This window comes from Adiantum capillus-veneris, chromosome 7 (genome assembly GCF_014529385.1).
Source record: "Adiantum capillus-veneris isolate H3 chromosome 7, ASM1452938v2, whole genome shotgun sequence".
Lineage (NCBI taxonomy): Eukaryota > Viridiplantae > Streptophyta > Polypodiopsida > Polypodiales > Pteridaceae > Adiantum > Adiantum capillus-veneris.
In genome coordinates this window covers 115,203,053-115,218,319 of record NC_140937.1, presented here as the reverse complement: position 1 = coordinate 115,218,319, position 15,267 = coordinate 115,203,053, and positions in this window count along the sequence as shown.

Sequence of the window (15,267 nt, the reverse complement as noted above, 5' to 3'; positions counted from 1 at the left end):
TGATGATATCATCAAAGAACACTCATGTAAAGGTTCAGTGAGGCCTGATTGGTGAGGCCTGAATAGCTTCTCCATCAAGCAGTTGAATGTGGCTAGCGCATTGGTCAAGCCAAAAGGCATGATAATGTATTCGTAAAGACCAAACATAGTGCAAAATGCGGTCTTTACAATGTCTTGATCAACTATCCTTATTTGATGATATCCACTTTTTAGGTCAATTCTATTGAAGTAGGTGGACCCTTGTAGCTTATCAAATCATGGTCTTCTACCTGTGGAACGGGAAACCTATTCTTGACAGTGATCCTATTAGTGCTCTATAGTTGACACACATACGATATGTACCAAAATGGAGATGAGCTAGGCCTAACCATGTCCTTCTCAACTAACTCATGCACTTGCCGCATAATCTCCTCTTGTTGAGCTTGAGAAACTCTATAATGAGGTTTATTAGGCAGTGAACTTCTTGGAAGAAGCTCAATTGCATGGTCATCATTGCCTCATTTAGGAGGTAGCTCACAAGGGATGTCGTCAATAAAGACATCTTGAAACCCCCTGAGAAAATTGGATAGCTCTAATTCCTTGTGAGTGTGTTTATTTTTTTTTGTTTATACATTAGGTTCATTTTGAGAATCTTTAACAAAAGATCATGTACATGGAAATAGAGCTCTTTATTGACTTATTGAAATCTTGTGTATGTACAATGGGTATGGTGTTACCCCATTTGCTTGGCATCTATGTACATATCTCTTTCCGTGAACCTAAAGTAGATTCTTCTTTCACGGAATTTAACATTGGCAGCCATGCAATCAAACCATGGTGCCCGTGGGATTATGTCCTCATGATTGAGAGGAGAGATAAAGAAGTCCTCTTTGTCCACATAGCTTTAGACATGGAGCCTCAATTTCCCGATTAAGGGAGTGACTGAAGCTTCTTGCCCCTTGAAAGCACCGTCTGTGGATAGGACATCTCCCATGTCATAAGCTTGTATGCCTAGCTTGGTGGCCAACTCTGTGGATATGAAATTGTGAGTAGAAACAGGTGTGCGCTCCTTGCCGCACTGTCGAAGCAAGGGACTTGCCAATACACCGTGTGCGAGCCACAAACGGCTCCAAGCACACAACAAGCCTAAACTAGCAAGCTCAAGAGAGCAAAGGGTGTGTCACTCACCGCTCTACGCTCGCCTTCGTGGTGGATTCCTCGCCACGATGAAGAAAAGCTGCAGTCGTGCCGCGCTCAACCGCCTCACCGCCGTCGTGCCTTCGTAATGCTCGATCGCACACACACTCTCCCTCTCTCTCTCTCTCTCACACACACACACACACACAAGGAGGTGAAGAAGAAGAAGATGGAGATGGAGATGGAGCAAGAGCACTCTTCTATTGCACAAATGAGAGAATGAGTAAAAATTAGGTTTAGTTGGCTTTTATATGAGTTCACCCCATTCACACTTGGGCGCCCATGCTTAGCCAACTAATCCCTTGAATGTCCCAGTTAGAGTGCGCCTCTCATCGGCGATCACTCTTACCCTTTTCCTATTGGTCCGACAAGCCCGGTACCTGACTCTAAATAATACAACGTTTATAGATCATAGGATGTCTGTGTGCCGTGAGGGTTAACATGCCCCCCTTCCTGATGTAGATTCCGTCCTCGGAAGCTATTGAGTTGAAGCTGGTTTGTCGAGGTGGAAGAGCATTTGAGATGAATGTCCTTAGCCTTCTTTAGTCACTGCAAAATCAAACAACATTGGCACGGTAATGGCATTCTCTTAAAAAGCATATGCAGTTTTAGGTAGACAAATTGATTGGTCAAAGAATTTCAAACAATTTGTTAGCAATGAACATTAAATTGCAATGTAATCAAATGCATAAACAGATGTAAAGGTAGAAAATTAAACAAGTCTGGGGTCGCTAATTTGACGGTCGAAAAGCACTAGAGATCGAATATTAATACCATGGGTAAGCTTCTTAATTTTCTGTGGTCAATTAAGTTGTTTTATCACGAGAGCCAAGTATTCATGTTCGAGGGCTGACTAGAGGCTATATCTAGAAAACCTTGTAGTTAAGCTACCATAAAAGGAATTTCTCATGAAATCATCGCCTGACTGATTACTTTTTCTTTGACCCCCCAAAGTCTTTTCACATTGATTCAATTATGAAGTGGGTGCTTATTTTGTATGCCTTGGGTTTTTTGCTTTTCAAGGAAAAGCGCCCACACTGGGAACCTCTAGGGCTCTAGTACCATAGGCGATACATGTGAGTGAAGTACCAATTTAAGCAGGGATTTCTCTTCCAACTTAAAATTTTACATTGTGGCACTTTGATTTTTTGCTTGTTCATTTTCAGCATTTAAATTTGTAACTTTGGGGGGTCATATAACACTGTTACCCTCCCCAGGCTCATCACATTAGTAAACTCCCTTTATAATACTTAAGCTAAAGGTCAATAGGGTTAAGCCCACTAGAAAGCCCTAGTACATTTCATACAATGCAGCCTAAATCGGATTAAGAACCTAAGTAACCATTGCTTATTAGGAAGGCATTCCCCATGGTATTAAGAGAAGATTTCTAATACCTAGCTTGGTCAAACTAGCTTAGTCGGACTGCTTGATTTTTACCCCTAAACAAGTGATTATGACAAAACATTACATTGACTTAAATGTTTGATACTAAGCCAATGCGCTGAATATTATGCTACCAATCACAATCAAAGCAGACAAACATGGATGCAAAAAAGATAAGGGCAATGCTAATGGACAAGAAACACCTGTTTGTGTCGATGGTCGCGCTTGATTTGAAGTGTGAACGAGAGAAAGATTCCATGAAGGTCCAAATCCTATCAATAGCAACACGCTCCTGTACACACTAGGAAACAAAAACAATACCTCTAGGAGGCACATTAGTGGGAAAACAGAACTTCGCTAATCTCTCAACTCTAAAACAGAAACACTCCTATCGTACTAATTTTACCTACCCTCCATCACTCAAGTGATGAGGATCAAAGGTGTTTTATGGCATAGGTTTCTGTTTCACTGTACCAATTGTGACATGTGTAGGTCTGAGTCAATGTTTTGACTTTTATTGTGCATACTCGTTTGCTAATTGCTCTTGCTCTTTATTTTTTTTTATTTTTTTTTTGTGAATATAAAGCTTTATATGTACATTCCCTAAGATCGGAGATTAAGAGGTCAGGGAGAAAGGTTGAGAGGGAAGCAAGTGAATGATGGATGTCCACAAACACTCCCCCCTTCCTTGGGTAGATCATACCGTTTGAAATGAGCTTGTCACCCTTTGAAACCAATTGTTCCAGTTGGTAATAGGTGAGGATTTTTGCCAGTAGTTTTCTATTACCCTAGGTGCCTCGTCAAGTTGCAAGGGTGGTAAGGTACTCTCCCAGGATCGAACTTGAAGTGGTTCATCAGGTGATTCTTGAACACTGGGAGGTGTGGATTCTTTTGTAGCTTCATGGAGGTCCACTACTATAGATGGAGGTGTGTAGAAGCTTTTACCTCTATGGATGTATTACATGAGGAGCTAGAAGCTTCATGGGACTCCCCCCTTCCTGAGCTAGGTGGAACAAATCGTTCTTTCTTTGGTACCCAAACTAGCTCGGGAGCGGGTGTGTAGCATTCTGTGATTTTTTTCTTTCCACGATCATTGATTCGTTTTGGAGCTACGGGATTGGGCTCACTTGGGTCAGGTGATAGGTAAGAGCACAATCTACGTTTTGGCACCCAGATTTGATCATTTCCTTGATAGTAGCCTTGGGCTTCCAATAGTCGTTTAGGGATCCATCGCAACATTTTCTTACTTTTCTTGGAGCGAGTGGTACGTTTCTTACAAGGCTTCTGTTTTTTAGCACTAGCTATGGTCACTAAAGAAGCTTTAGGGACCCACTTGTATGTTTTCTTCGTTACATTAGGATGAGTCTTGTCGGAAGCGATATGCATTGCTTGTAGCATATTTAAGGGTATAGGCATTTCATCCCCCTCAGGTGTTACCCAGGTCGTCCCCCTATTTCCCCAAGTGTCTATGGTTGATGCTAGGTGGACCCAATCCACATTGTCTGATTCCGTCATACCCGGTAACACATCCATGTAAGGAGAATCTTGGCCAATGTCTGTATCCTTCTTACAAGTGTAACAATATTGTAGTGGGGCCGAGTGAACTGTGGTGTCAGAGCGATGATCAATAATGGTTTTACTCCCTAAGGGGTGTACCTTACCAGTCACCAAATCCACTCTAAGGACAGAGTCTTGGAATTGCAAATAGACATGATTTTTAGACCAATCATGAACCATTTGTGCTTCCCTCATGAATGGTCGTCCTAAAATCATTTCATATGACATAAGGTGTTTAGAGAAATCCATTACAATGAACGTATGTCGTACCTTGTGTCCTAGAACTTTGATCTTAAGATCCTTGAGCATCCCCATAGGTTTGGCTATGGTACCATTTGCCATCTTTACCACAATGTTAGTAACACTGAGGCGGGGTTTTCCCATGGATTCCCAACAATCTTTTGTAACGATGCTAACTCCCGCACCACCATCAAGAATTCCCTTTATAGTTAATCCCTTGGTAGTGATGGGTAGGGTCGCATTAGACTCGTCGCCTTCAAAATACTGCCCTAATTCGTTAATGGGTACCTCGATCACAGACTCGTGTCCATCTAAGTCAAGTGATTGCACATGATTTTCCTCATCAATCATAATCGAGTCAGGCCTATTTGGTTGCGCAAACTGCGGTAATCCCGTTCGTAGCTCTCCGTTAAGGAATGCTCGAAGTGCAAGGAATAACTCAGGATCTCCATACAGCTTTGCTATGATCGTGGTTCGGACCTCAGAAGACATGAAGTCCACTAGTTTGGCAACATTCATTGGCGTTTTGCAGGTGTAGGTCCTTGACTAGGAACTGGTGAGGATGGAATCTCATATTCCTCAATGGGATCAGGTATTCCTTCGTTAAACATCCTTTCCAACAAGAAGGGTGTATGCTCACTTTCTGATGTCCCGTCCTCACTCCCTTCTTGGATGATACTAGATATGGCTAACGGTCTATGGTTCATGTGGGGTGGATGAACTTGCGTGGGAAACACTGTGTCATGAATTTTGACATGCATGGGTTCTGGTTCTAGTTTCCTTTGAGTCTCCTCCACTAAACCTCTTAGATGTTTCACCTGCTTAATCTCGTCTACTGGGTTTGGGTACGTCCCAATCTTCTTTTTACGATTCTTCCCTTTTTGCCCCTGCGGTTTATCTTGGGGGTCTTGGATTGGATTTGGAAACACTTGTGGTGTTTTCAGAGGCTCTTTATGGTTTTCTCTTATTCGGTTTTCATTTGGTTCCATGTTACGGTTTTCTTTGTCGGTCTTTCCCTTTGTGGTATTGGTTCTAGTCTCCATTGTCTCGATTGAATCTGAATCATCCTCGAGGTCATTCATATACACGGGGTCATCTCCTGTTCCTATGTTTGTTTTGGAACTTGGCTTTGAATTTTCCGTATTCTGCGACTTCTTCCTTCGTGTCTTCTTTTTCTTTGCTTGGATAACTGACGCGGTATCTCTCTCTTCGAGGATATGGCCTGGCCCTTGAAGCATGGACCGTGTAATCGCATAAGCGGGTGCGACGGGTGGTATTGGCGATGTCACACTAGCAATTTCGACCAAATTAGGGGTGTGATTTTAGGCGCATTTGGGTTATAGGGGCATTGGGCAATCAAGTGATCTATGCCACAACGATTACATGTGAGTATTGGCATTGCAGACGTGCTCCCTTGATTCATTTGCATCTGTGCAGCATTCTTTTGCAGCCTAATAGGGCACTCCGCTGCCCGATGTGGTCCACCACACTCGTAGCATTGAAGAGGTGGCCTCCTAGCCTGGGTGTTGATATTTTGACCTCTGGATGCGAGAGCAGCAGCTTGATAAACCGGCTTGACTTGCCCCCAACAATCTTCCATGTAGTATATAGGACACTCTTCCAATGTATCAAGTCCGTAGGCAATACTAGTGTCTATTTCCTCCTCACAGCCATCTGCATAAGCATTTGATGGCTCGCAACCCACTTGGTTCATAGGGGCGACTCTTGGATGCGGGGGCTGCGGTCCTAGCACAGGAGGTGGTAGCGGTGTAGCTTGTACAACATTTTGAGATCTAGGGACCATGTGTTGCGGTAGTTCTCAACAGGTGGAGCAGGCATCAATACAGGAGCTCGAGGTGCATCCGTCCAGGCTACAGGTGGTCTATTTGCCATCATACGTTTGATCATTAAACAATCCTTAGCTTGGTGACCATACCTACCACATGCGTTGCAAGTTCCATTAAATTTTACTCTAAACGTAGGGCACTCACTAGTGCTATGTGGACCTAAGCAAATGGAACACCATTGTTGCTCCCTTCTTGGATACATGTGACTATTTTGAGGGGGTCGATTATCCTTAAGAGACTCTTGGATTGCCTTGGTGAGGTCTGTCAAGAATGTCTCAAATACCTTTGGCTCATTGGCAATGGGCTTTGCAGTCATGGGTTCATACTCAATGGCTTGTGAGCTAGTGGATCTCGTGTCAGTAGACACCCTCATGCCTGCTATCATCAAGTTGTCCTCTAATTGGATTGCATTGGCAGTGACATCTTCCCAGGTTGTGATACCTCTAATCACTAGTCCATTATAGATTCCTTCATTCCTCAACCCTCGAATGAATCGATCAAGCAGTTGGTTATTGTTGAAGCGCTCATTTACAGGGCAACGAGAGTTTAAGTGCTTTAGACGACTAATGAAGTCCCTTACTGACTCTCCTTCCTTACGTTCGGCCTTCTGTAGCTGAGATGCTACACCCCAAAGCACACCTTCTCGTATGTACTCCTTTAGAAACAACCTTCGAAGGGTAGGGTAGATTGTTTTCTCGTCCACCTTAGGGTTCTATACCAATCTCCAGCCTTCCCACTTAATGTCAAGCTTAAGGCATTGCACTTATGTAGTTCGTTGCGTTCCCCTAAGGAATCACATACTTGTTCAAACACTTCAATGTGTTTTCTAGCATCTTCGTCCCCATTGAATTTTTGCGTGAGTTTGGCAATTTGTACTGCCTTACTTCTAGGCTCTCTATCAGATGCATGACGCATATTTTCCGCGATAGATCGACCTATGGTTTGAGCAAACGCTGCCAAGTCACCTATGTGAGGAGGCAGGGCCGGTGGAGGTACTCTTGGAATCATATGTGGGAGAGGGACGGGTACCGGTCTTGGCATATGTGTGGATGATGCAGGATATGGAACATAACTGGGCATAGGTCCACTCGGATAAGAGCTAGGGAGTGGCACTCGAGGAGCATAAGCAAGTGGTACAATTGGAGGTGTGGGGGCCATGTGTGCATAAGGGGCTAGAGGCACATATGGTCGAGGCCCCATATTAGGTACTACGACACTAGGTAGTGGCACTGCGCTAACCGTAGATGTCATCGGTACATTCTCTGTCAGGATTATCCCTGGAGTGAGCACTGTGTTTTCCTTAATAGAGGGTTGAGCCAAGTTAGGGAAGCTAAAGTCGTCGCTCGAAGGCTCAGATTGCATAGAGACCCCAGGTGAAGTGACGTAAGATGGGTCCATGGGGCTCATTAGAGGAGTCTCCATTTGTGATAGAGTAGGCTGTTGAGCCTTGCTCGTATCCAGAAATCTCATGGGGCTAGTTGAGAGTATATTTACCCCTCGGTTTTGCCTTTCTGATTGAATAATGCCATGGATCACATTACAGATCATTTTCTGTTGATCTTCGATGCTCGTGGCACTAGAGGTGGATTGTACAATCTCTATCCATCCTACATGGTAGGCGTGGCCAGAGTGTAGATCCGTCAACACCTCAGTGTGGAGGTCGTATGTCCAATGATCATTAATGAACAATCCTTCTAGAGTCGACGTGTTAATGGTTTCTTGTGAGGTAGAAGCAATGTTGCTCCCCGTGGTTTTACTTGTCACCAACGGTACTCTAGAGGGAACTTCTGAAGGAGGCAGCTCAACAGGGCCTTCTTGGTAAGAAGTTGGTAGGATATCCACATGGACACTCTTTGGGGGTGTGGGGTCCACGTGCGATGTGAAAGGAGAGTCCACTTCCCCACCCCCTTCGTGTGCTTCATTTGCATCAGGTTCCGAGTGAGTAGCTCTACCTAATGTTTCCATGAAACGGCTAAACATACTAGTACTAGACTGTGGAGCTTCGGGATGTGCATGGCCTTCTCTCTCAGTGTTTTGGGTAGGGTATGCTTCCATGATTTCTGAGTCGGAGGAGGAATCACTAGCGGCTATTTTAGGGTCTTGGGTGGTGCTACCTTGTGTCCCCGCTGAGGGTCTAGAGCTTATCGTGGATGGGTAATGGGTGTCCGTATGAACAGAGGCACCCTCAATATGCTCGTGTTCTAGCACCCGCCCAGAGCGTAAGTGCATGTGCTTTTGATACCTTAAGGTGTCAAAAAGCTGCTCTAGGAGGCCTTGTGACTAGTTTTTAGCGTGTTTTTTGTTTGTTTTTTTGCTAGATTTTTTAGAGCGTGTCGTGGAATGGGCCGTGTGATAGCTCGAAACGAGCGTATCGGTCAGAGGGTCGTGCCGTGCTTTACAGCCCTCCGTTTGGTCACTCTATGCCCTCGAAATCCCTAAAACTGTCAATTTCCAGTAGGGAACTAGGCCCAAACTAGAAAGTCTAAGGGTGCAAGTGGGAAGAGAAAGGAGGAGAGTGGAGGACTTGTCCCACATGCTCTCATTCCCTCTTGAGGGAGTAGGGTATATATATAAGAGTGAGTCTAGTATATATCATAGGACTGAGGCCTGGGCCTGGGCTTGGGCTTGGGCTTGGGCTTGGGCTTGGGGAAATGATCCCGATCCCGATCTATCTTTTACACAAACCAACCCGTCCTTTTTAAGAGTCACGTTTTTTATTTTCGAAAAATTTCACCGCCCGCTCACTCGCGTTTTTATTTTCCGTTTTTTTAATTATTTTTTTTTCAAAAACATATATATATTTTTTAATATATATAATGCAGAAATGCAGAAAACGCAGAAATTGCAGAAATTGAAATGCAAGAAATGCAGAAAATTGAAAACGCACCGAAATTGCAGAAATTGAAAAAACGCAAGAAATGCAGAAAATTGAAAAAACACAGAAAATGCAGAAATTGCAGAAATTGGAACTTGACAGAAAATTTAACATAGAAAACGCAGAAAATTGCAGAAATTCAAACTTGACAGAAAATTTAACACAGAAAACGCAAAAAATTGCAGAAATTGAAACTTGACAGAAAATGCAAAAACGCAAGAAATGCTAACTGTGCAGTGCAAACCAGAAAACGTAGAAAACGCAAAAAACAGAAATCTCCACACAACTACACACCCTCATTCCTTGCCTTTCCTATGATAGAGATTGCACCACAAAAAAGCGTAAAGTGCTAATCGAGCTTAGTGTAGGGCATATCCCCGGCAACGGCGCCAAAAATGTGCGCTCCTTGCCGCACTGTCGAAGCAAGGGACTTGCCAATACACCGTGTGCGAGCCACAAACGGCTTCAAGCACACAACAAGCCTAAACTAGCAAGCTCAAGAGAGCAAAGGGTGTGTCACTCACCGCTCTACGCTCGCCTTCGTGGTGGATTCCTCGCCGCGATGAAGAAGAAGCTGCAGTCGTGCCGCGCTCAACCGCCTCGCCGCCGTCGTGCCTTCGTAATGCTCGATCGCACACACACTCTCCCTCTCTCTCTCTCTCTCTCTCTCTCTCTCTCTCTCTCTCTCTCACACACACACACACACAAGGAGGTGAAGAAGAAGAAGATGGAGATGGAGATGGAGCAAGAGCACTCTTCTATTGCACAAATGAGAGAATGAGTAAAAATTAGGTTTAGTTGGCTTTTATATGAGTTCACCCCATTCACACTTGGGCGCCCATGCTTAGCCAACTAATCCCTTGAATGTCCCAGTTAGAGTGCGCCTCTCATCGGCGATCACTCTTACCCTTTTCCTATTGGTCCGACAAGCCCCGTACCTGACTCTAAATAATACAACGTTTATAGATCATAGGATGTCCGTGTGCCGTGAGGGTTAACACCAGGGTCAAAGAGAATAAAAGCATCATGTTCTCTTACCTTTCCCCAAGCATGGCATCCTTTGTGGTGAGTTTCCTCCTCTTGGATTTCAACCAAGGTAGCTCTAGGAGGTTCATGGCGGGTGTTCTTTTGGGGACAAGCGCGGTACGCATGCCCTTGCTCACCGCACTTGAAACAACGGCTATTATTGCGATAACGCTCAAGCTCTTCAGGAGAGAGTTTGTTTTTGTCTTTGTGAACTCCCTTCTCCTTAGCGCCCTTAGGAGACTTTTGGACATTGCACCTATTTTCTGTGGGCTTAGAATTTCTCTTAGTCCCTGTTTGGAAATTCATTTGAGAAGCCACCATATTATGGTGTATAACCACCGATATGGTGCGTGGCCTTTGGGAGTTGACATACTCCGCCATTTCTTCAGTTAAGCCCGCACAAAATTGTTGCTCTTGCTCTCCAAAATCCATCTTTTTAAAGACAGTGTCTTTGAGTTGTAAGTCCTAAAACTTGTCTACATATTTGTGAGTGGATACCTCCCTCTTAAAATCATTATAATTGCCCTTGATTATGCCTGCAAAATAGATAGAAGCCATAAACTGCTTTATCAAAAGCTAACTATTAGCACCTACGCACTAGGAACACACATCTAGCACATGTACCAATCGACAGTCACATCACACGACATCACAAGAAATCACTTGACATCAAAGGACATCACATGACATTCAAGATTCATTTGGATCTTAGACCATGATTTCTCTGCAATGCAGTTAGCAATCACATCTAGATCCAGTCGGGACCTCATAGATGCTCAATTGATTAACCCCTATTGCAGCTTAGACCAAAATACTGTAGTCATTTTGTCTATCGATTCCTGCACTTAAAAAAAGTCAAGAACAAATCAATTTCATATTCAGGAATTCCATTTTATAGCAAAATACTGTCAGCTCTAAGCATCCCTGAAGCTCAAAGAGACATTAGTGACTCTAGTATTCTAAAAATTTGAGGCATCTATTGACAAAGGAGCGGAGTAACTCCCCTCTTGTGTATCCCATTGCACCAGATCTACGGCCAAGCTGAATTATGGGTTCCATTTGGAATAGACTATGCTAAACCAAAAGCTTCAAGATAAAGGTTCACAATTTGAGGAGTATCTACTAGGTCCTCCTCCTCCATCCACTTTGAATCCAATGCAGGATAGTTCTTGAATTTAACCAAGAACCACCTTCTTACTTTACTCTTATTCTTTGTGTCCTTATGTGCCAAAATCTGTTCGGGAACAACGATCTCATCGTTTTCTTCCACTTCGGGTTGCTCATCAGGTCCCCATCTTCAGGCACATCACCTTTAAAAGGTTTCAAGAGACTCACGTGAAATGCATTGTGAATCCTCCAAGTGTCACGCAGTTTTAATAGGAAGGAGACATCATTGATCTTTTCAGAGATCTGGAAAGGTCCATAGTATCTCATACTAAGATTTGGTAAAAGCCTCTCCTTTCCCTTTTTTGTTCTCAAGCATGCCTTCTCAAAACGTAAGAGCACCCAATCATCCTCCTTCAATTTCAAATCGCGACGATGGCGATCCGCTGCCTTTTTTCGTCTTTCCTGAGATTTTTGCAAAGCCTCATGGACCTTGGAAAAAGCCGTGTCTAAGTCTTGCGTATACTCATCAACTTCAAAATTTTTATCTTTCGTGCTTAGGAAGGGTGGAACCTTTGCAACACCTACCTCATTCTTGAAGAAAACAATGATATCGTCAAAGAAAGTGCCAACAAATAGACTGTACTCTCAAAAAATCATGTCCATCATCCGGTTAAATGTCGCAGGACCATTGGTTAGGCCAAAAGACATCACCACCAAAAAAATCAAATAACCCAAAAGTCATTCAAAAGACTGTCTTGTAGACGTATCTCGGTGCAACTCGAATCTGATGATATCCACTCTTCAAATCAATCCTTCTAAAGCACGACGATCCCTGTAATCTATCGAGCGAGTATATCATCATTCCTAGGAATCGAAAATCTGTTCTTGATGGTGGTTTTGTTGAGAGCTCTATAATTGATGCACATTCTCCAAGATCCATCTTTCTTCAAAACAGTGCAGGTGGTAACTCACCTGGCAGGCCCTCTGAGAAGCAATCGGCATGAGAGTGGAGAAAATCTTGGCATTTTTTATCATGTTCAGACATATTTGTCCTATCCTCATCACTCAAATCTTTCAAAAAGATTGAGTAAACAAAAAAACTGGATTTCATTAATTTAGAAATGGCCAAAGACAATAGAATAGGGACAAACTCGCCCTTAAGTTTTATATCAAGTACAATGTTTTTGCCCTTTTGTGTTGGCAATGTCGCTTTCCTCGCCTGATCGTCAACCACGGCATTGTTCTTATGGTAGGAGGGAATTCCCAAGAGAACATCACAACTTTCTAAAGCAATTATGTATAGGTCCTCATGCCCCAAATACCCCTGACAATGCAACCAAAGTTTTCCAATGACACGTGTAATGGCTACATCCTTGCCGAGTGCGACTAGAACTGCCTCTGTAAGTGGTCCCATTGGATTGAGAGTGATCTCAAGCCATGCCGCCAATTTTGATGAAATGATGTTGGCCTTGGCTCCTCCATTGAAGAAGATCAAGACTTCTTGGTCTTTCACTTTTCCCCAAGCTCGACAAAGTTTTGTACTCTCGTCCAACGTGCTGGGATCGGTATCCATGCAATCTGGAACCAGTCTTGTTTTCATCTTGCCTTTTCTTCCACGTTCCTCAGCTGCTCTCAAACTCTCAGGCCTTACGTCGTCCTTGTCATTTTGTTCTTTTTGTGCCTTTTTAGGGTTCTTCGCAGAGATATGTCTAGTTTCCCCGCATCTAAAGCACTTCCCTTCCCTGATGTAGTGAGCCCGCTCCTGAAGAGTGAGCTTGGTTCGTGCATCTTTATTTTCTCGGTTGCTCTTCCTCTTTCTACTTTCATTTGTCGAAGTCTGTTCAGATCTTTGTGTCATGATCTCATCGGTGGGGTAGGTCAAACTGCCTAAATGAATGGCAAAACCCTATTTTGCATGACTCATCAACTCCTGAATGGAAGTTGACTTTTGTTCCAAGCAGTGATCTCGGATCTTTGTAGGTAGACCGAAGGTAAACCGCTCAATCTGTTCCTTGAATGAGATCTTCTTAAATGAAGAGGCAGGTAGAAAAGAGCTCCAGAATCTCTTGCAATAAGCATCCATTGTATCCTTCTTGGTCATCCAAAGATGGTTCCAAGCAGTTCGTATATCACGTTCGTACTCTCGAGTGAGCCGAAGAAGAAATAAAAATCCTCTTGAATTTTAGCCATTAAACTAGCGAAGTCTTGTTTAATAGAAGCGTGGACCACCAAGTTCGAGCATTCCCCTTAAAGTAAGAAACAACTCTTCGAATCTTAGAGTGCTCTGAGTAACACCCTCCCGCAAAAGCGATGTCAAACTGTTGTAAAAAAGGCAAAGCCTTTGCAGCATCTCTATATCCAGAAAACGTGTCAAATTTAATTGAATGTCCACCTTCCTTAAACTCTCGGACTTTCTTGCTTTTGTCTTCCAAAAAGTCATACTGGTTGGCTTTGTAAAAATTCTTCTTTTTTGAGTAAAATTTGCTGTCATCAGAGTCCGAACTGTTTGTAGACGAGTTCTCAGTAGAACTGTCAATCATGGGGCAAGATTTAGACTTATTTTCCTTTTTCTTGCCCTTTCCAAAGCGTTGCTTTTTGCTTTTCTTTTTTCCTTTTCAGTATTCTTCGCTCGAGTCAGATGAGCTAGAAGAATTGTCAGAAGAAGAAGGAGAAGAAGAATAACTGGGTACTCCTTCAAATCGAACACGCTTCTTCTGCTTTCTTGCCTTTTCAAATGTAGACTAAGGACCCAAATAACCCGGGAAGTCAGTTCCTTTCTTCTGCTTTTTGCCATGCTTTTTAGCTTTGTTTTACGCATCCAAAAGCTGAGCAATTCGTACATCAACCACCTCTTCTAATTCTTTCTCTGTATACTTCTTGGGAGTAGGAGTTTTCTTGAGAGTAGGAGGTTTCTTGAGAGTGGGTTTTCAGGGTGGTTTTGTGGCCTTCTGCCACTACGTGTGCACCTCCTCGAAAAAAGCCTCGCTCATATATTTTGCAAATTTTGAATCCTTCATAAAATTGAGCATCATTTTTGTTGCGTCGCCGATCAATCATTGACGCTCCATCTCTCGACGCTTTGCCTGAGTAGGCCGAGGTGGGCCATACTTTTTGCCGAAATCTTTGTTGTGATCCCTTCCCGCATCTCCAGATGCAGAGGGAGTTGAGTGATCTTTATCTAAAGCCATAGGTGCCACAGAAAACAAATTGGGATCGGATTTTCCATAGAAGAGAAATTGTCCGTGCTCTGATAGCACTGTAACAGACTTGGACACTCCAAGTCTAGAATTCTACCACGACAGCACAAATAACCACTTCAAAATAGTTCACAGTTCACAATTGATTCGACACTGGCCCGACGGAGTTTCGTGCCTAGAGATATTGGCCCCAAATATTGGTGCCCCTTTCGTTATTTCTTTATGAATTAATCCGTGTTCAAAGTACAAGAGTGCGGACAGGCGCTCACACTCAGACTCCGCGTCCAGATGCTCTGAGTTGTGAGTGGTCTACCCACTTATTTAAAGAGTACAAGGGATGCCAAAAGAAAAGCGCCAAAAGCTGAAAATCAAAAGCTCTGTGGAAAATAAAGCAAAAGCTCTTTCTCTCTCTTTCTCTTTTATGCTTTAATAAAAAAAGGAAAAAGCTTCTCTCTCTAAACTTATGCTTTAATAAAATAAAGCAAGTTAAGCTCTCTCTCTTGCTGCCTTGCGTGGAATAAAGCATCACCCAAAAGCTGCCAAAGATTGTCGTACAACACTGCCATGTCAACAGTATGTTCCTCCGCAATCTGCACCACAAATTGCACTAGCATCCGTACAACTTGTCACGTGGCACTACCTCCACGATTGCCGGAACTGGCAGCCATATCATTATTTTCTTCTGGCTTGTGCAAGGTGTGGGTGTGCACACGGGTAGCCACGTCATCACTTTGTGACAGACACTCAACTCCATACTAGTAATTCACAATGCAATGGTCTAGTGGAAAAGATAAACGGCATGATCTATAAGATCATCACAAAGCAGAGGAATAACCACACAAGTGATTGGAATAAGCAT